Source organism: Neofelis nebulosa, chromosome 5 (assembly GCF_028018385.1).
Source record: "Neofelis nebulosa isolate mNeoNeb1 chromosome 5, mNeoNeb1.pri, whole genome shotgun sequence".
In the NCBI taxonomy this organism is placed as follows: Eukaryota; Metazoa; Chordata; class Mammalia; order Carnivora; family Felidae; genus Neofelis; species Neofelis nebulosa.
In genome coordinates this window covers 133047676-133069668 of record NC_080786.1, presented here as the reverse complement: position 1 = coordinate 133069668, position 21993 = coordinate 133047676, and the positions used below count along the sequence as shown (strand labels likewise).

At 37.4% G+C, this 21993-nt stretch overlaps 1 protein-coding gene and 1 pseudogene across 1 annotated transcript in view; one reads left to right on the top strand and one right to left on the bottom strand.

Annotated features, from left to right (window-relative positions):
• LOC131513198 (uncharacterized) overlaps positions 1-21993 on the top strand; it is a 434303-nt gene that overhangs the window by 17421 nt on the left and 394889 nt on the right. The window lies entirely within an intron of this gene.
• LOC131513024 (ribose-phosphate pyrophosphokinase 2-like) overlaps positions 19330-21993 on the bottom strand; it is a 35440-nt pseudogene continuing 32776 nt past the window's right edge.

The window sequence follows — 21993 nt, the reverse complement described above, 5'->3', positions numbered from 1 at the left end:
AGCCACCCAGGAGCCCTTCTTTTTCTTTCTTTTTTTTTTTTTTTTAAAGTTTATTTATTAATTTTGAGAGGGAGAGAGAGTGTGAGTGGTGGAGGGGCAGAGAGAGAGAGGGAGAGAGCATCCCAAGCAGCCTCTAGGGAGCCTGACGTGGGGCTCGATCCCACAGCTGCAAGATTATAACCTGAGCCAATATCAAGCTTAACCGACTGAGTCACCCAGGGGCCCCTCAAATACATGAATATACTTTTTTTATTTTTTTATTTTTTTATTTTATTTATTTATTTATTTTTTTTTTTTAAATTTTTTTTCAACATTTTTTTATTTATTTTTGGGACAGAGAGAGACAGAGCATGAACGGGGGAGGGGCAGAGAGAGAGGGAGACACAGAATCGGAAACAGGCTCCAGGCTCCGAGCCATCAGCCCAGAGCCTGACGCGGGGCTCGAACTCACGGACCGCGAGATCGTGACCTGGCTGAAGTCGGACGCTTAACCGACTGCGCCACCCAGGCGCCCCTACATGAATATACTTTGACAGAACTATATCCTAAATTTATTCACTCAACAGATATTTAGCAAACACCCAATATTAATATACCATCAACATAGAAGTAATGTGTTTCTGAGAGGGATGTCAGCAACGTGGCTGAATGAGACGTCTCTAATCATGTTCTCCCCTCAACAAAAACAATTTGGTATCCATCCGTGGACAAAAACGCCTTTGTGGGCGCTGTGGCAGCCAGTATCATGTGCCAGGGGACCCAGATGGAGTCTTGTCCCCCTGTGCATTTGGTATTAGGCATAAAGACCCCCGTCTCAGCTGTGGACCCTGCAGTGGCCTGTGAACTGGCTATACTTCTAGGACGATCACCTACAGGTGCGAAAAATGAAAGGAAGCCACTTTGCCCTTTATGTGTCCTTGCTTCACTTTATTAATATTTTAAACACAAATTCTGTAATCTCTCTAGTTTCTGCCAAAACTTTACTAAATCTTGAGAATTTCTTGCCATGTTACTGTTACATGATACAAAAAGAATTCTTTTGTTTCTTTTCTTCTCCTTCATGACCTTCCCTTTCTCCTTCACGATTTTCTTCTTTTTCTGTCTCCTTTTTCTTCTTCATGAGATTTACCATTTTCATCATCTTTTCTTCATTTTTTCCTATTTTCTTTCTGTTCTTTTTTTCCATTTTTGTTTTTTTAGAGAGAGGGAGAGAGAGAGCACATGCAAGTGTGCACACAAGCAGGCAAGGAGCGGAGAGGGAGAGAGAATCTTAAGCAGACTCCACCTTCAGTCAGCACTTGAGCCCGATGCTTGATCCCATTACCCTGGGATCATGACCTGAGCTGAAATTAAAAGTTGGATGCTCAACTGACTGAGCCACCTAGCCTCCCCCATTTTTTTCTTTATTGAGCATGTATCATATGTAGGACGCTGCTGTGTATTGTAAGGTACACAAAGATAATAAAAATAATATATTGCCCTCAACCACCTCATATTCTTGAATGGTAACATTTATTACCAATAACTTTCACTGGAATTAAAAACCCCAGAGTTATGTCAAAAGAAAATTTATAACATTTCTACCTAGACAACAAATAAATTATATTATTTTGAATAATACTAGATATCTTTTAGAAAAGCAGAATCATTTTGTGTTCATTTTTAATGTCATATCTATATATCAAAATGGTTTAAATTCATTTTGAGAACTCTGAATTATGGCACTATTTGACATTCTGTGGACTGCTTAAAATCAAATACCCAGTTCTACTAAAAGTTAAGTTTAATGGATTTTTATCAATTTCATTTTCTATTTTGTTCTATCATATAAAAGAGCCACATCTTTTTTTATTCACATGTTGTTATTTAGAAATCTTTTGTTTCTACTCTCTAATACAATAGGTTGTCAAGAACTGTGACGATCCTAAGATTTTATCCTCCTTGCAAGATAAGAAGTTAGCCTACTGTAGTTTTGTGGATGTTGTCAGAAGATGCTAGACTCCTGGGTCGAAGTTTATTATTCACAGAAATAACAGAAATAGCAATAGCCAGAGGACCGTCAACATCCCATATCAGAATCATTTCTTTGAGACTAGGTCAAACTGGTTAGATGGGAAGGATTATTACCCTTACCTGAATTTTACAGGAAGAAAAGTTTCAGTGGCCATTGCTGATGGCCAACTTTCTGAAAAGAGCACTGAAATAATATGTTGGTTAACTGAAGTTTCCTATTCTCCATAAGGGAGGCCACGTTCTAGACAGAATCTTAGTAGTATCTTTGAAAAGGAGAGATTGAGGGCAGATATCTATAGGGATGCCTGGCTGGCTCAGTCGGTTAAGTGTCCAACTTTGGCTTAGGTCATGATCTCATGGTCCATGAGTTCGAGCCCCGCATTGGGCTCTGTGCTGACAGCTCAGAGCCTGGAACCTGCTTCAGATTCTGTGTAACCCCCTCTGCCCTTCCCCACTCATGCTCTGTCTCTTTCTGTCTTAAAAATAAATAAACATTAAAAAAATTTAAAAAGGGCAGATATTTATAAGAATCTGGGGTCTGGAGGTCTTTCAATGATTTGGCTAATTAGGACTGAACAGTCCTCATGATATAATAATTTAAGCTTAGTGAGCACAGCAAGGTGAGGATTTTGAATTAAGTTTTGATACATAGAGAGTCATTTAATAACCAAGTAATTTGTCCTTTTGAGTTATGTGTTGACCACAGGAGGAGCTATTTATTCTGATGAGCAATCTATTGTTTTGAGAGGGGCTAATTGAATAGTTGGCTATTTGGATAAGTGGATTTTCTTCAGGATTTTCTGCAACTTTATCTTACTGCACAAGAATTTCCCGCAATAGTAAAGTCATGTTCATATGCACAGTCTTAGTTCTTAATCCTATTAAGATGTTAGTTGTAGGCAGCTTGTTCTCTCAAGGCATTAATTCATTAGTCCAAGAAGATTATTTAATTTATTAAATGGAAGAAAATTCATGGGCAGGAGAGAAGATGTAATCTGGAAAAAGAAGAGATACAGGCCAAGCTGAGAGGTGCAGGCAAGGGTGCGATGGTGGAAGAACCAGCCTATTTGATGAATCATAAGGTGTCGAGCAAATAGAGTGAGCCTCAAAATCGGAACAGGTAGGTAGGATAGGATAGTTCAGGGCATTGAACCCTAGACAACAGAAAGTGTGGGAGTAGCTTGTGTGGCTACTCAAAGGCACCAGAACCAGCTAGACATGTGTGGTACAATAAAAAAAGTTGTCTGGTCTTTGTCCTGTGTTCCTGGCATGGAGCTCCTAAAAACCCTTGGAATCTCCTGAGTAATAGGACTATATTATGCTGAGGTGACTCATGGTGGGCCCCTAAATAGCTTCAGGATGGAGGTTGGTCACCAGAAAAACCAACCATGTGATTAGAAGGTTGTAACTTTGGGTTAGCCTGACTTCAGGGGAGAAGAGGATAGCTGGAGATTGGGTCCAATCATGTGGCCAATATTTAATCCATCATACCTGTGTAAAGAAAACCCAATAAAAACTTGCAACATTGAAGCCTAGTGGAGTTTCTTGGTTGGTGAACACATAGAGGTACCAGGAGGGTGATGTGCCCTGACTCCATGAGGGATAGCATGGAAACTCTGCATGTCCTTCTAGGCTTTGCTCCATGAATCTCTTCATCTGGTCCTCATATGTGTATTCTTTATTCTAAAATTATGGGGTGCCTGAGTGGCTCAGATAGTTGAGTGTCCAACTCTTGATTTCGGCTCAGGTCATGATCTCACAGTTTGTGAGTTCAAGCCCCACATCAGGCTCTGCGGTGACAATGCAGAGCTTACTTGGGATTCTTTCTCTCTCTCCCTCTCTCTTTTAATGCTTATTTATTTTTGAGAGAGACAGAGAGAGAGACAGAGTGTGAGTGGGGGAGGGGCAGAGAGAAAGGGAGACACAGAATCAGAACCAGGCTCCAGGCTCTGAGCTGTCGGTACAGAGTCAGACACGGGGCTTGAACCCATAGACCATGAGATCATGATCTGAGCCGAAGTTGGACACTCAACCGACTGAACCATGCAGGTGCTCCCCCCTGCTTGATCTCTTACTCTCTCTCTAAATGAATAAACAAACATTAAGAAAAGTGGTAATCATAAGTATAGCACTTTCCTGAGTTCTATGAGTTGTTCTAGTGAATTATTAAACCTGAGGGGGATTGTAGGGACCTCCTAAATTGGTAGCCAGTTGGTCAGAAGTGCAGGTGCCTGGGTGGCCCTCAGACTTGCAGCTGGCCTCTGAAGTGAGAGCAGTCTTGTGGAAAAACTTAAACTGTGAAGTCTGATGCTAACTTGGTGTCATAAATGAATTGCAGTGCACCCAGTTGGTGTTAGACCATTTGAGGTGGAAACAAGATAGTATACCACTGAGTAAATAATTTTCCCAGATTAAAGTGGGAAGAAGTTTTCAGTTGCCTTGGGTGTAGGAAGCAGGAACTGAGAAATAATTTCTTAGTAAAGGTAAGAAAAATAAAGAAAAGAGAATATAAATAATTTTTCTCCTTTTTTATAGTTTTTTTTTAAATCACTAAAGTCTACTTCATTTCCTTAAGAGTTATCACACTACTTTCAAATTCAGAAATATGTAATATGATCTTCGTTTTTTTTGCGGTTTTGCTTCTCTGATTGTTTCAGCCTTTTAATAATGACTAATAGAACTTTATAGTAGTGTAAAGCTTTATTATTATTTTTGTGACTAAGGATGTATTATAAATATAACAGAACAGTTCATAATTAACTTAATTTCCCCAGGTATTTTGATGCTTAAAAGGAAGGAGGAAGAGGAGAGAAGCAGAAGATGCATATTTAAAAATCCTATTAGGATACTGACAGCAGCCTTAATCACTGGAGGAATTTTACTTCTTTTTACACCTGCAGCTATATAAAGCAGTAGTTCCCTGGCTAATTGAAATAAAATGATACTGAAATTGCTAGAGGTGAAATGTTCAAATTGCATGCTTTTTTTTTTTTTGCTAAAAACATATCAGTAACATTTGAGATATTTTTTCTATTTTATTTTTATTTCTATAGTCAAGAGAAATACCAGCTCTCACAGATAGCAAGAAGAATGGAAGATAAACATACAACCAAGATTCTTTGCTTCTGTCTCACCTCATAAAATGTATAGAAATTGAGGAACTTTTTATATGCATTCTTGTCATTATCACAAAATCTTGGAAAACATTGTAAAAAAGCATCTTTCACTGTTGATTCTTGGGAATATGCATCTCTGTTGTTTGTGAAATGACTTGAAACAGAGACCTAAGCTATTTTCCAGACTAGATCACGACTTCTGAATAACCTCTATATAATTGCCAGAATTTTTCATTTGTATCAAGGTCTTCCCTAGAGAATGTGACCATGTCTTTGTAGTTCACCATACTTTTATCAGAACTGCTGCGCATTACAAGAGTTCACCAGGTTGAATTGGGGTGAGAAATATCAGCAAGCTTAAAATTATAAGACTAAGAATGCTAGTAGCTTTAATAAAATACGAAATATATAAAATGTATAAAAGAGTATAAAACATGTTTTAGAATCAATTACTGATTTTTGCCTGATTAAATTATGATATGGTTGCAAATGATCATTTTCTTTTTTTTTCTTATTTTCTTTTTAATGTTTTTATTTATTTTTGAGCAGGGGAGAATGAGCAGGGGAGGGGCAGACAGAGAGGGAGACACAGAATCCGAAGCAGGCTCCAGGCTCTGAGCTGTAAGCACAGAGCCTGACGCGGGGCTCAAACCCACGAACTGTGAGATCATGACCTGAGCCGAAGTCGGGCACTTAACCGACTGAGCCACCCAGGCGCCCCTGATCGTTTTTCTGGTTACCACACTTACTTTGTATTTTTTATCTGGCATCCTTTGCCAAATGAGAGGCTTCTCTCTCCAGTTTCTTTCTCTCTTTCTCCTTTTTATTGTTTTTTATTTTATTAATTTTTTAAATGTTTATTTTTGAGAGAGAGAGAGAGTGCAAGTGGGGGAGGAGCAGAGAGAGAGGGAGACAGAGACTCTGAGGCAGGCTTTGTGCTGTCAGTGCCCCCTCCGATGTGGAGCTTGAACTCATGAACTGTGAGATCATGATCTGAGCTGAAGTGGTTGTGGTGCTCAAATTTTCACCAATTTGTGTCTCAATCCTGTTAACAGCGTTATTGAGATATAATTGGCATATAGTATACTGCACATTTTTTTATTGGAGCAGAATTGACCTCCAATATCATATGAGATTCAGTTGTACATTATAGTTGATGCAGTATTTTTATACTTTATGAGACAATCCTCAGAATAAATCTGGTTACTGTCTGTCACCATAAAATTATTGCAGTATTATTGACTATATTCCCTGTGCTATACATTACATCCCCATGAATTATTTATTTATTTAAATTAAAAAAATTTTATGTTTATTTTTGAGAGAGAGAGAGAGACAGAGTGTGAGTGGGGGAGGGGCAGAGAGAGAGGGAGACACAGAATCCAAAGCAGGCTCCAGGCTCTGAGCCATCAGCACAGAGCCGACGTGGGGCTTGAACTCATGAACTGTGAGATCATGACCAAAGCTGAAGTTGGACGCTTAACCGTTGAGCCACCCAGGCGCCCCTTAATTTTTTGTTAATGTTTATTTATTTTTGAGAGAGAAGGAGAGAGAGCATGAATAGGGGAGGGTAGAGAGAGAGGGAGAAAGAATCTGAAGCAGGCTTTAGACTCTGAGCTATCAGCACAAAGCCTGACATGGAGCTCAAACCCACAAACCGTGAGATCATGACCTGAGCCAAAATCAGGACTTGGGTGCTCAACTGACTGAACCACCCACGTGCCCCGTCCATGACTTGTTTATTTTATAACTGGAAGTATCAACCTCTTAGTTCCCTTCACCTGTTTCTCCCATTCCTCCAATCTCTTCCACTTCTGGTAACCAGTAGTTTCCTATATCTGTTAGTCTGTTTTTGTTTTGTTTGTTCATTTTTGTTTTGTTTTTCAGATTCCACATATAAGTGAAGTCATAGTTGTCTTTCTCTAACTTATTTCAATTAGCACAATACCCTCTAAGTCTACTTAGTGTTGTTGCAAATGGAAAGATTTCATTCTTTTTATGGCTGAGTAATATGCCTTAGATTGCTTCCACATCTTGGCGCTATTGCAAACAACGCAGCAGTGATCATAAGGGTGCATATATCTCTTCAAATTAGTGTTCTTGAGATAGTTACCCAGATGTGGAATTGCTGTATTGTACACTGGCTCTCCTTTTAATTTTTTGAGGAAGCTCCATATGCTTTTCCGTAGTGGCTATACCAATTTACATTCCTACCAACTGTATAGGAGGGTTCCCTTTATTCCATGTCCTTACCAACACTTGTTATTAAAAAAAATCTTTTTGATAATAGCCAATCTGACAGATATGAAGTGATATCTTTTCATGGGTTTGGTTTGCATTTCCCTGATGGTTAGTGATGTTGAGCATTCTTTCATGGGTCTGTTTGCCACCTGTCTGTCTTCTTTGGAAAATGTCTATTCAAGTCCTGTGGCCATTCTTTTTAAATTCTACCTTGAATTATTTTTTTTTAAAGTTTTTAATTGTTAGATTCCAGTATGATTAAAATACAGTGCTATATTAGTTTCAGGTGTGCAATATAGCGATTCAGCAATTCCATACATTACTCAGTGCTCATCACAGTAAGTGCACTCTTAATCCCCTTTACCTATTTCACCCATGCCCTCACCCACCTAGCTTCTGGTAACTGCGTTTATTCTTTATATTTAAGGCTCCTTTTTGTTTGTTTGTCTCTTTTTCCTCTGTTTTGTTTCTTAGATTCTACATATGAATGAAACCATATGATATTTGTCTTGTTTTGACTGACTTATTTCACTTAGCATTATACCCTCTAGATCCATCCATGTTGTTGCAAATGGCAAGATTTCATTCTTTTTTATGGCTGAATAATCTTCCATTATTATTCCCTATTCCTCATATCTTTCTTATCCATTCATCTGTCGATGGACACTTGGGCTGCTTCCATAATTTGGTATTGTAGATAATGCTGCTATAAACAGGGGTGCATATATTTTTTGAAATTAGTGTTTTCATTTTCTTTGGGCAAATACCCAGGAGTGGAATTACTGGATCATATGGTAATTCTTTTTTAATTTTTGGGGGAACCTCCATATTTTCCACAGTGGTCGAACCAGTTTGCATTCCTACCAACAGTGAATGAGTATTCTTTTTTCTCCCTACTCAGGTCCCCTGCCCATTTTTTAATCAGATTATTTGTTATTTGGTGTTGAGTTGTATAAATTCTTTATATATTTTGGATATTAGCCCTTTATAAGATACATCATTTACAAATATCTTCTCACATTCAGTATGTTCTCTCTTTGTTTTTTTGATGGTTTCCTTTGAAGTGCAAAGCTTTTTTTATTTTGGTATAGTCCCAATGGTTTGATTTTGCATTTGTTTCCCTTGTCTTAGGAGACACATCTAGAAAACTGTTGCTATGTATAGCTGATGTCAGAGAAATTACTGCCTGTGTTCTCTTTTAGGATTTTTATGGCTTCAGGTCTTATATTTAAGTCTTCAACACACTTTGAGTTTATTCTTGTGTATGGTGTTACAAAGTAGTCTAGTTTTATTCTTTTACATGTAGCTGTCCAGTTTTCCCAGTACCATTTATTGAAAAGACCATAGCTTCCCCATTGTATATTCGTCTCCTTTGTCATAGATAAATTAACCATATAATTATAAATTTATTTATGGGGTCTCTATTCTGTTACATTGATCTATGTGTCTGTTTTTGTGCCAGTACCATACCGTTTGGATTACTATAGCTTTATAGTATATCTTGAAATCCAGAATTGTGATACCTCCAGCTTTGTTCTTATTTTTCAAGATTGTTTTGACTATTCAAGATCTTCTGTGGTTCTCTATAAGTTTTAATATCATTTATTCTAGTGTTGTGAAATATGCTATTGGAATATTGAAAGCAGTTGCATTGAATTTGTGGACTGCTTTGGGTAATATGGACATTTTGTCAATATTAAGTTTTCCAGTACATGAGTGTGGAATATTTTTCCATTTGTTTGTGTCATCTTTAATTTCTTTTATCAGTGTTTTATAATTTTCACAGTAGAGGTCTTTTACCTCTTTGATTAAGTTTATTCCTTGGTATTTTGTTGTTTTTAATGCAATTAAAATTGTTTTGTTTTCTAAATTTTTCTTTCTGTGACTTCACTGTTAGTGTATAGAAATGCTACTGATTTCTTGGTATTAATATCATGTCCTGCTTCTTTACTGCATTCATTTATTACTTCTAGTAGTTTTTTGGTGGAGTCTTTAGGATTTTCTGTGTATAGTATCATGTCATCTACAAATAGTAACTGTTTAACTTCTTTACCAATATGGATAACTTTTTTTTTCTTTTCCTGCCTAATTGCTGTGGCTAGGACTTCCAGTATTATGTTCAATAAAAATGGCAAGAGTGGACATCCTTGTCATGTTACTGACTTTCAAGGAAAAGCTCTCAGTTTTTCACCATTGAGTTTGTTGTTACCTGTGGGTTTTTCAGATAAGGCCTTTATTATGTTGAGGTATGTTCCCTCTAACCCCACTTTGTTGAGAGTTTTTACCATGAATGGATGTTGAATCTTATCAAGTGCTTTTTCTGTATCTTTTGAAATGATCATATGATTAAAACAATGTTTATTTATTTTGAGAGAGAGAGAAAAAGAGCATGAGTGGGGGAAGGGCAGAGAGAGGAGGAAAGAGAATCCCAAGCAGGCTCCGTGCTGTCAGAGCAGAGTTCCATGCGGGGCTTGATCCCATGAATTGTGAGATCATGACCTGAGCCAAAATCAAAAGTCAGATGCTCAACTGACTGACTGCCACCTGACTGCCACCCAGGCACCCTTGATCATATGATTTTTGTGCTTTGTTTTATTGATGTGGTGTATGATATTGATTGATTTGTGAATATTAAACCATCCTTATATCCTGGGCATAAATCCCACCTGTTCATGGTGAGTGATATTTTTAATTCTTCCAACCCATTAGCATGGAGTATCTTCCCATTCATTTGTGCTCCCCACCCCCCCCACCCCCTAAATTCTTTCATTAGTATTTTATATTTTTTAGTGTTCAGATATTTTACCTCCTTAGTTAAATTTATTGATAGGTATTTTATTCTTTTACGTATAATTGTCAGTGGAATTATTTTCTTACTTTCCCCTTTTCATAGTTTATTTTTAGTGTATATAAATGTAACATATTTTGTATATTGATTTTGTATCCTACAAATTTATTGCATTTATTTATTCTGTTTCTTGGTGGAGTCTTTAGAAATTTCTATATATAAAATCATGTCATCCTTCACTCATATGAGGATTTTAAGATGTACATAAGGGAAGGGAAGCAAAAATAATATAAAAACATGGAAGAGGACAAAATATAAGAGACCCTTAAATATAGAGAACAAACAGAGGGTTACTGGAGGGGTTGTGGGAGGGGGGTGGGCTAAATGGGTAAGGGGCATTAAGGAATCTACTCCTGAAATCATTGTTGCATTATATGCTAACTTGGATGTAAATTTAAAAATAAAAAAATTGAAAAAATAAAATCATGTCATCTACATTTTTCCCCCTTAGTCTATGTAAAGTTTTGCCAGTTTTGTTTATTTTTCATGGAACCAGCTGTTGGCTTCATTGATTGTTCTGTTGTCTTTTTATTCTGTATTTCATTTATTTCTGCTTTGATCCTTGTTATTTCTTTCCTTCTAATAACTTTGGGCTTCATTCTTTTTCTAGTTCCTTGGAATGTACAATTAGATTATTTATTTGAGATTCTTTTTTCTTGAGGTAGACCTGTATTGCTCTGAACTTCCCTCTAAAACTGCTTTTGCTGTATCCTATAACTTTTGGTATGTTGTGTTTTTCTCAAGATATTTTTTGGTTTCTCCTTTCATTTCTTCACTGTTCAGTAGCATGTTGATCAAATCTCCATATATTTGTGATTTTTCCAGTTTCTTTTTTGTAATTGATTTCTAGTTTTATACCATTATTTTTGGAAAAGTTGTTTGATATGATTTCAGTTTTCTTAAACTTACTAAGTCTTGTTTTGTAGCCTAACGTATGATCTATCCTGAGACTGTTCTATTTGGAATTGAGTAATGTGTATTCTGCTGCTTTTGGATGGAATGTTCTGTATATATCTATTATGTACATCTAGTCTAGTGTGTTGTTTAAGGCTGATGTTTCCTTGTTGATTTTCTGTCTGGATGATCAACCCATTGATGTAAGTGGGGTGTAAAGACCCCGACTATTATTATATTGCTGTCCACCTCTCCCTTTAGGTCTGCTAATATTTGCATTATATATTTTGGTGGTCTTCTTTTGGGTGTATAAATATTCATAAATGTTATATTCTCTTGTTGGTTTGACCCCTTTATCATTATGTAATGTTTTTTGTCTTACATTATAGATTTTGTTTTAAAGTCTATTTTGTCTGATATAAGTTTAGTTATCTTAGCTTTCTTTTTGTTTTCATTTACATGGAATATATTTTTTCACCCCTAATTTTTAATCTGTTTGAATCCTTACATTTGGAGTGAGTCTTTTGTAGATAGCATAGCACAGGGTCTTTTTTTTTTTTTTTTTTTAATCCATTTAGCTATACTTTGTCTTTTTGATTGGGGTATTTCATTCATTTACATTTAAAGTAAGTATTGATAGGCATGTACTTATTGCTATTTTGCTAACTTTTTTTGTTACTGTCTTGTAGTTCATCTCTGTTCCTTCTTCTCTTGTTCTCTTCTGTTAGAGTTTGATGACTTTCATTAGTGTCATGGTTAGATTTCTTTTTCATTAATTTTTGTGTGTCTAATGTATGTTTTTGCTCTTGGCTACCATAGTTCTTTCATGTAACAAACTCTATAACAGTCTATTTTACGTTGATGACAAGTTGAACACATTCTAAAACTCTACATTTTTATTCTTTTATGTTTTTGATGTCACATTTTTACATATTACATGTATTTTTAACTAATTATTGTAGTTATAATTTTACTAATTTTGTCTTTCAACCTTCTTAGTAGCTTTATATGTGATTAAACCACCTTCTTTACTGTATATTTACCTTTTACCCGTGTGATTTATATTTTCACATATTTTCTTATTACTAATTAAAGCCCTTTGTTTTCATTCTTAAAAAGTTCCCTTTGGATTTCTTGTAAGGCTGGTTTAGTGGTGATGAACTTCTTCAGTTTTTGCTTGTCTAGAAAACTTTATTTCCCCTTCAATTCTGAATGACAGTTTTGCCGGGTTGAGTATTCTTGGTTGCAAGTTTTTTCATTTCAGTGCTTTGAGTATTTCATGCCACCTCCTTCTGGCCTGAAAAATTTCTGTGAAAAATCTGATAGCCTTTTGGGGGTTATTTTGTAACTAAAACATTGTTTTTCTCTTGCTCTCACTTTTGACATTTTAATTGTAAAACGTCATGCTGTAGATTTCTTTGGGTTCATCTTATCTGGAACTTCCTTTGCTTTCTGAAGTGTTTGGTCCCTTCCCCAGGTTGAAGAAGTTTTCAGCCATTATTTATTCAAGTAAATTTTTTGTCTCTTTCTCTTCTTCTGGGACCCTGAAAATGTGAATGTTGTTCAGCTTGATATTGATATCTTCACTTTTTAAAATTGTTTCTTTTTGCTGTTCTGTTTAGATGAGTTCCACTGCCCTGTCTTTGAGATCACTGATCCTTTCTTCTGCTTTAAGTAATCTATTGAATCTCTCTAGTGTATTTTTCAATTCATTTATTATATTGTTTAGCTCTGTGAGTTCTGTTTGATATGTTCATTATATTTCCTATCTTTTTTCTTTTCAAATTTTTACTTAAATTCTAGTTAGTTGACATATAGTGTAATATTGGTTTCAGGAGCAGAATTCATTGATTTATTACTTACAGACAACATCCGTTGCTCATCGTAATAAGTGCCCTCCTGAATACCCATCACTCATCTAGCTCATCCCCTAGCCACCTCCCTCCATCAACTCTGTTTGTTCTATAACTTTAAGAGTCTCTCATGGCTTTTTTTCCCCCTCTCTCCCCCACCTTGCAATAATATGTTCATCTGTTTTGTTTCTTAACACATATGAGTGAAATCATATTTGCCTTTCTCTGACTTATTTTGCTCAGCATAATATACTCTAGCTCCATCCATGGTGTTACAAATGGCAAGACTTCATTCTTTCTTCATTCTTTTTGACGGGTGAGTGATAGTCTATTTTATGTATATATATGTATATATATATACATATATACACACATATTGTATATATATATATGTATATACACACACACGCATATATACATATATATATATATATGTGTGTGTATACACACACACACACACCACATCTTTATTTGGGCTCTCTCCATAGTTTGGCTATTGTTGATAATGCCACCATAAACATTGGGGTGCATGTACCCCTTCAAATCTGTATTTCTGTATCCTTTGGATAAATGCCTATTAATGCAATTGCTGGATCATAGAGTAGTTGTATTTTTAACTTTTGGAGGAACCTCCATTTTGTTCTCCAGAGTGTCTGCACCAGTTTGCTATTTTCTGCTTTTTGTTGAAGTTCTCACTGTTTATCCATTCTTCTTCCAAGTTTGGTGAGCATCTTTATGACTGTTACTTTGAACTCTTAGGTGAATTACTTATCTATGTTTCATTAAGGTTTTTTTTTTTCCCTGAGGTTTTATCTTGTTCTTTTGTTCAGAACATATTTCTCTGTTTCTTCATTTTACTTGACTCTTTTTTTGTGTTTTTTTCCCTCTGTATTAGGTGAAGCAGCTATTTCTCCCAGTCTTTCAGGAATGTACTCCTGTAGAAGATGAACCTTATTGTTTAACTTTGTCCTAGCTTTTGATTGTTTCTTGAATCTTTGTCTTTGTCCAAGCAGCCTGATTTATTTTTAATAGCTTCAGTTGTTGAGAATGTGCCAGCATCTAGTTTCAGGCTGATTGGAAGCCAGACCCTTAGGCAGCAGCTTTTAGTATGTAATATGTACAATCCTGTGGGACTGCCATTGTAGATCCTGCTGGCTTCTAGCTAGACTAGGAAGTCAGGTGTTGTCCCCTTTGCAACCGTTGCAAAAATTGGGCTCCAGAGGAGGGTATAAGCCCCTTTCTGGGAAGTACAGGTGAACTGTAATAAGGCAGAGGGAGAGTATAAAAATGATGTCCCCTCACCTACATTCCCTGAGAGTACCTCTGTAGCCTCAAGGAAATCTTGAAACCTGCCCCTCAGGCTAAAGCTCCAGGATAATAAATAGTCCTCTTACAGAGAAAGTCTGGGAGTGTGTTTTAGTGTGCTGGCTGTGCAGTGCTCTGCGGGTGGTGGCCTGCCAAGAACTGTCTCTCCGATTGTTATAGTCCCATGGGTCCCAGGGACTCAAGCTGTCTTGGTGATCCAGGAACATTTCTGTGTGGCTGCTGCAAATATTGGGGTACCAAATGTAAAACCTGGGATACCAAACACAAATAAGAACTCCCTTCCAAGAGACATTGGTTTCTGGAATGTGGTAGAGGGGGAGCATGAAGATAGGGCCCATCTTCTCTCTTGAAAGGTTTACAGTCAACTCTTAGATATGTATTTAATTAGAAGCCTACTTTTTAGGCTGTAGCTATGGCGATAAGCTTATAGGTACTTTTTGTGGAGAGACTCAGCTCCTGGTCTATTGCTTCTTGCTGTGTGCTGAGGGTGGTAGCTATTTGAAAACTCTTACTTTGTTGGTTATAGTCTTGTGGGATGCATAAATGTAAGACCTGCTGGCCTTCAGAGTCAGGTGATGAAGAGGTGTTCCTTGGCAGCAACTGCAAAAATCAAGGTGCCAGACAAGAGTACAAACTCCTTCTTGGGGATATCGGCAAGCTGGTGTGAGGCAGAGGCCTGCATCCCTTGGCCCCGTTCCCTGAGAGTACCTCGGTAGGCCGCTAAGAGTTTGCCAGACCAGGAGCCTGCTCATCAGGCCAGTGCTCCTGGGCAGACAAATAGGCCCCCTTCTCAGAAAGATGCAGTGTTTCAGTTTTTGATCTGAATACTGCCCTGGAGGTGGTACTCTGCCTCTCTGATTGTTATAGTCCCTTGGGACTCAAGAATGCAAGCCACTGTAGCCTCCAGAGCCAAGTGCTCAAGAGGCATCTCCTGGGCTTCCATTGTAAAAACTTGGATACAAGATGTAAAAAAATACTAGGGCATTAGATGTATGTAAAAGTTCCCCTCCAGGAGACACGGGCACTGTGGATCATGGCAGAGAGAAAACAGGTATGGCATGCATCTGTCAGCTTTAGCAAGGCAGAGAGCAAGTGCAGGGATGTTGCACGCCCCCCACTTTTAGTGAGGCAGGGGGAGAAGGGATGGCATGTGCCCACTGGCTATCGCAAGGGAGAGGGAGAGTGCAAAAATGGTGCCCACCAGTGTCTCCATCCTTGGAGAGATTCCCAACAGGTCTCTGCCCTTTTCAGTTGATGCTTGGAGATTAACAGATTAATCTGGGTACTTTCCAAACTGCTGGCTTTGCACTGGGCCCTGGGTCAAGTGAGTATATGAGTCCTTTAAGAGCAGTCTTTCAGTTTGCTACAGACTCCCAGGTTTTGTGAATGCAAGCCTTGTTGGTTTTCAAAGGCAGCTATTTTAGGAGCTTGTCTCTCAGGTACAGGTCTTTAGGATTGGAGTGCTTGATGTGGGTTACAAACTTTCATTCCTCTGGGAGAAGCTCGATTTGTGAGATCCCTCTCAATTGTGGTTTACCATGCCAGGGGCAGTAAATTTTTGGCATGTCTTAGCCTCTCCTATCCACCTTGATATGGCCCTTTTCTCATTTGATGTGAGGCAACTGTTCAGCCAGTTTTCAGGTCTTTTTTTCAGAGGGTATTGTTCTACATGTAGTTGTGGATTCAGTGTGTCCATGGGAAAGAATGAGTTCAGGGTCTTTCTGCATCGCCATCTTCTATTTCAAAGGATTTTCTAAACAATTACATTGTGAATAAAGATAGTTTTCCTTCCTCCTTTATAATCTGGATGGCTTTTATTTCCCTTTCTTGCCTAACTGCCATGGCTAGAAACTCTAGTACAATATTGAATAGAAGAGGTGGGAGTGGACACCCTTGTCTTGTCCCTAATTTGGGGTATAGCATTCATTTTGCCACAATTAAGTGTGATGTTAGCTTAAATTTTTCATAGATTCTCTTTATCAGGTTGAGAAAGTTTCCTTCTATTACTTGTTTTCTGCAAGTTTTTATTAGGAATAGAAATTGGATCTCTTCAAATGATTTTTTCTGCATGTATTGAGTTTGCGTTTTTTAGTTTAATGTGATGCATTACATTGATTTGCTTTCAGATATTAAACTAATCTTGCATTTCTTTGATGAACGCTTCTTGAACATAATGTATTATCATTTTTATATAGTCACAGCTTTTTTTCCTAAAATTTGATTAGAATTTTTAAAATCCAAATTAACAAGGGATATTGGGTAGTTTTATTTTCTTTTAATGTGTTTGTTTTTTTTTTAATGAAAGAAGTAACACGATTTTATTTAAATGTGTTAGTACAGTGTTAGACAATCTTAAAAGCTATATTCTTTTTTTTTTAATTGTTTAATATTGAGAGAAGGAGAGAGAGAGAGAGGCAGAGAGAGAGAGTGAGACAGAGAATCTGAAGTGGGCTCTGTGCTGACTGCAGAGAACCTGATATGGGGCTTGGACTCATGAATGCTGAGATTATGACCCGAGCTGAAGTTGGATGCTTAATCCAGGTGCCCCCAAAGCCTATATCCTAAACTAATACAAGCATTGAAAATTATCTATTTCTGAATCTAGTTGACATCTAAAAAGGAAAGTTCTAATATGAATATCTGTAAGTTGATTAGTATAATTTAAGTTGGAAGATGAGCAGCTTTGGTATATTTGTATTTCTCTGGCTCCCCTTTTTGACTGGATGTACATGAATCCAACCCCATATAGCGGAGTTGGGTGGGACTAATGTATTTGGTGGTTTCACTTAAATATTTCCACACAAGCAGCAAGGGATATGCACGTTCTGGGACTGCGCTGCTCGTAGGGCCACCTTCATCATCTTTCTTGAACTGAAACCATCAGATAGTTAAGGTCTGCACTGCCACTGTGTATAGCCAAGTCTAGTCTAATTAGTTAATATATCAGAAATATATTAGTTATATTATATATTAGTTATATAATATAATTAGTTAATATATCAGAAATCCTTGAAAGTAATAAAATTTAAGGTTAAATTATAGAAACAATCAGTTCTGAATTCAGAAAATGACAATAGATTTTTCAATTTTTTATCTGAAGATTATTTTAAAACTAGCTCTGTATCTTAGAATCAATCTTAACTTGAAATGATTACCTTTAAGTAAACTTCTATGAGTCATGTGAACATGTATGCCAAGACTGTCTTCCTATGTGTGTTCATAGCTACATTTTCATTTGTCTATGTATAGAAACTCCAAGAAAGAGATATCACTCATTTATTAAAACAAAAAAGTATACCTAAATAGGCTCTTTATATATCTTAAGTCAACTCTTTGTAGGTATAGACAATCTATATTGCATAGGGGGCTCTACAAAGCTACATAATACCATTTTTTTTTCCCTCAAAAGTCATTTTAAGGTATAGCAAAATGCTAGTTTCTGCAGTGACTGAAATGAACTTTTAACTTCAACCTCTGCTGTGGTGAAGTTTGAAACCTTAAAGATTGCCACTGAAATTTGTTAATGACTTAAAGATTTGATTTTTCTACCTGCAGAATGTAGATCAGAGAATTTCCTCTCTTAAAGTTTTAAGAGTCAGAAGAAGGGAGAGATTATTATTCTAAGGCTTTGTCTCTGTAGACAAATTCTCTTCTTTGGGGGCTGAAGAACTCAGTTGTTTGCACACAAGTGTGCGTATAACAAAGCTCACAGGGAGCCAGCGCTTGCCTTCTGCCGCAGGCAGGAATGCACCTCCCTGTGGAGGGTGTTGTCAAGGGCCATCTTGTGGAGAAAGCATTCTTGGCTTCCATGATTACTCTTGGGCCACCATTTGAACATTATCTTACTGGATCAAAAATTAATGCTTACTGATTTGTACTTTTTTCATAGGCTTGACTTGCCCACGTTTTTCATCTAACAGTTTTACTTAAAATAATCAGTTGCCTAAGAGACTTGCTACTTCTGATTACAAAAGGCAAAAGAATATGACATCAAAACTAAAGAAATAATGTTTAAATATGATTTAGGTGGCACTCACAAAAATTCAAATCAAAATATGTCCAAATTTTTTTTTGTCCAAATCAAAATAATGATCAGACTAGTAAACTTGAGGGGATTTAGGGGAGTCTTTATTTTGGTGGAAATCCACAACATGAAATTATTGCAAAAAAGGCAAAGTAAAGGCTAGAGCTAAAAATAGACCATAAAACTAGATGGCAGGACAGGAGGAGACACTCAAAGAGCTGTCTTCCTGGGATAGTCAGAGCACAGCAGGAATGGACCAGTGAGCCTGTAGAGTCTTTCTCTAAACATTTTCTCAGTCAGTCTATTGCTAAAGATAATTTTGAAATTTTAGAACATGACATTTCAGGTGAGTAATAGTTACATTTTTTAGAAGTTGCAGTAAAAAAAATAATGAACTACATTGCCTCTGATATGTCTAATGTTTATCAGAAAGTAAACATGTCAGTGGCCATCTTAAAGCCACATAAAATTTGGTCAGATTAAGCACAATAACCACAATGGTTTATTTGAAACCTGGTTACTGAAAAAAAAATTCAAAATTCAGGGTATTATAAATTTTCCAAGGTTCACTCAGTATAATTCTGTATACAGGGTTTTACCCAAATGTCCATTGACATTATTATTTACACAGAAAGCTTTAATCTGAAGTCATCTCTGGCACCTTCAGAATATATAAACTATGAATTTCTGCAATGTAATTATATACTTGAAACTTGTGGCCTCAAAGTACTGATAAAACAAAGAAAAAGGTCACCTATCCGACAAGTCAGGATGATGAAACATGTATCACTAACAGCAGGTCACTTAGAAAAATCAAATAACCACTACCCTCCCCTCAAGCTGAAAATAAATGGACTTGAGCTTGAGGAGAGGGAAACAATGGGTCTTGGGGTATACAAAGATTGGGTGCTTTTGCATTATCCTGTAATTGCTGAGTCCTGAAACTAAAAAGTCAGAAAAACTCTGGCAATTCAGAGGCCAAAGTGGGCTTCATTCATACCTTACATCTGGGATCTATAGTGGTATGTGGCTGAACAGGTAAAACACAGATTCACCATTGTGTGCCCTTTGGATTACCTCAGCCAAGATCATCAAGATATCAATAACCTGAATCTTGGAACAGTGTCTCCTTTTGACCCCATATGGAATGGTGTTTGTGACAACAGCTTCAAAGGCAGCATTATTCTGGAAATAGCTGGCCCAGAGAAGATCCTGTGGGTAAAGGACAGCATAAATTTTGGTGGCTTCTGCTGAGAGTAGCTGGTTGGAAGCACAGCAGATAGTGCCACGCATGTCAGCCATGTTGTCCACAAGGATAGCCATGTGGTCCCTCATGTGGCCCACAAGAACCATCCGGTCCACTTCATTTGCATTCTTTTTCTATTTGTGAATCAAGGCAAATTCCACATTTACCTTGTCTGCAATTGATGTGACCCTTTTAGCTCCTCTGGCATCAGGTGAACCGATAATACAGTTCCTCCACTTGGCGGTGTTCTCCTGAATCCACTGCAGGACTACAGGCTCTGCGTACAGATTATCCACTGGAATGTCAAAGACTCACTGGGTCTGAGAGGCATGCAGGTCCATGGTGAGGATGTGGTCTGCCCCAGCAACCAAGAACATATATGCCGCAAGTTTCACAGACATCAGAGCATGGCTCTTGTCCTTTTTACCTTGTCGAGAGTATGGAAAACCTGGGGTCATGGCAGTTACACTGGATGATGGACGACGTGATCTTGCAGGCGTTGATCACAATGAGGAGCTCCTTCAGGCTGTAGGTTTCTCCACGCCACCCTGGATGTTATAGACATCTTTGGCTTCGCGCTTTCACCGATCTTGACTCTGGTATCCCGGTTGCTGAACTTCTTAGTGACCACCTTGCCCAGCTTCAGGCCCAGCCAGTCAGCCACACACAGGGACAGGTCCTAGTGTGAGCTGCCGCTGAAGAGCATGTGACTGGGCGTGGCAGAGATGGCCGCGGCTCGGGAGCAGGAAAGCACGCTGTCCCTGTCCGGTGTTGATGTCAGGGTGAATCTGGCATTATATAATTGTCTGTGAATTATTTATTTCTTTTTAACTTTTTAGGAGCATATGTGCGGAAATGGTATTATTTTTTTCCTTGAATTTTGGGAGAAATGATCTGTAAAACTATTTGTGCCTGGAATTTTTGTTTTTGTGGGAAAGTTAACTACAATTAATATTTTTCATAGATAAAACTTTTATATCTTTTGTAGCCATTAGAAGTTGTGGCTTTTGAGGAATTTGTCCATTTCCTCTAAGTTGCCAAATTTATTGCCATAAAGATGTTCAAAATGTTCCTTTATTATCTTTTAAATATTCTTAGAATGTATAGTTATGTTACTTCCCTTACTCCTGATATTGGGAGAACTAGTGTCTACTCTCCTTTATTCTCTCCTAATAGACTGGTTAGAATGTATGTCAATTTTATCTTTGTTATTAAAGAACCAGTTTTTGGTTTCATTGTTTTTTTGTTTTTGTTTTTAATTCTGATTTTTAGATAATTTAGGCTCTGAAGTTTATTGTATTTCTTTTTTCTACTTTGGAAGCTGATGTCAGTGACTTGAGATGATTCTCATTTTCCAGTATTAAGCAATAAGTGCTTTAAATTTCTCCCTAGGTACTGTTTTTTAGTGGCATCCCACACGTTTTGATATGTCATATTAGTTTCATAGGGCTGCCGTACCAAAGTGTTATAAACTGGGTGACTTAAAACAAAAGAAATTTTATTCTCTCACAGTTCTTGAGGCTAGATGTCATGAATCAAGGTGTCAGCAAGACCATGCTCCCTCTGGGACTCTTGGTACGGTCCTCCTTACCCCTTCCTGGATTCTGATGGTAGCAGTGATCCTTGGTGTACGTTGGCTTGCGGGTGCATTATACTGGTCTCTGCGCCTGTCATCATGTGATGTCTTTTCTTTGTGTGTCTCTTCTCTTCTTGTAAGGGCACTAGTCATATTGGATTAGGGCCATCCAGTATTATCCAGTTTAATATTATAATATCTAGTATTATCTCATTTTGAGTTAACTAATTATATCTGTAATGACTCTATTCTCAAATAAGGTCACATTCAGAGATGCTGGGGGGTTTAGAACTTGAATATAATTTTGGAGGAAAACAATTTAACCCATAATAATTGATTGTATTTTCATTCTGTTTAAAATACATTCTAATTTTTCTTTCTACTTTTTTTTTGACCTGTGGATTATTTAAAATTATGTTTCTTAGTTTTTAAATATTAGAGATTCTTTCAATTTAATTAAAAAAAATTTTTTAATGTTTATTTTTGAGGGATAGAGACACTGTACGAGCGAGGGAGGGGCAGAGAGAGAGGGAGACACAGAATCCCAAGCAGGCTCCAGGCTCTGCACTGTCAGCACAGAGCCTGGCTCGGGCCTCGAACCCACAAACCATGAGATCATGGCCTGAGCTGAAGTTGGACACTTAACTGACTAAGCCATGATTTGGGTTTAAAAAACAATTTTCATGTCTTAATTTTTGAATATGTGGAATATATTTATAATAATAGTTTTTTTTAAGTTTATTTTATTTTTGAGAGAGAGAAAGAAAGCGAGCGCACAAGCGGGGGTAGGGCAGAGAGAGAGAGAGAGAGAGAGGGAGACACAGAATCCAAAGCGGGCTCCAGGCTCTGAGCTGTC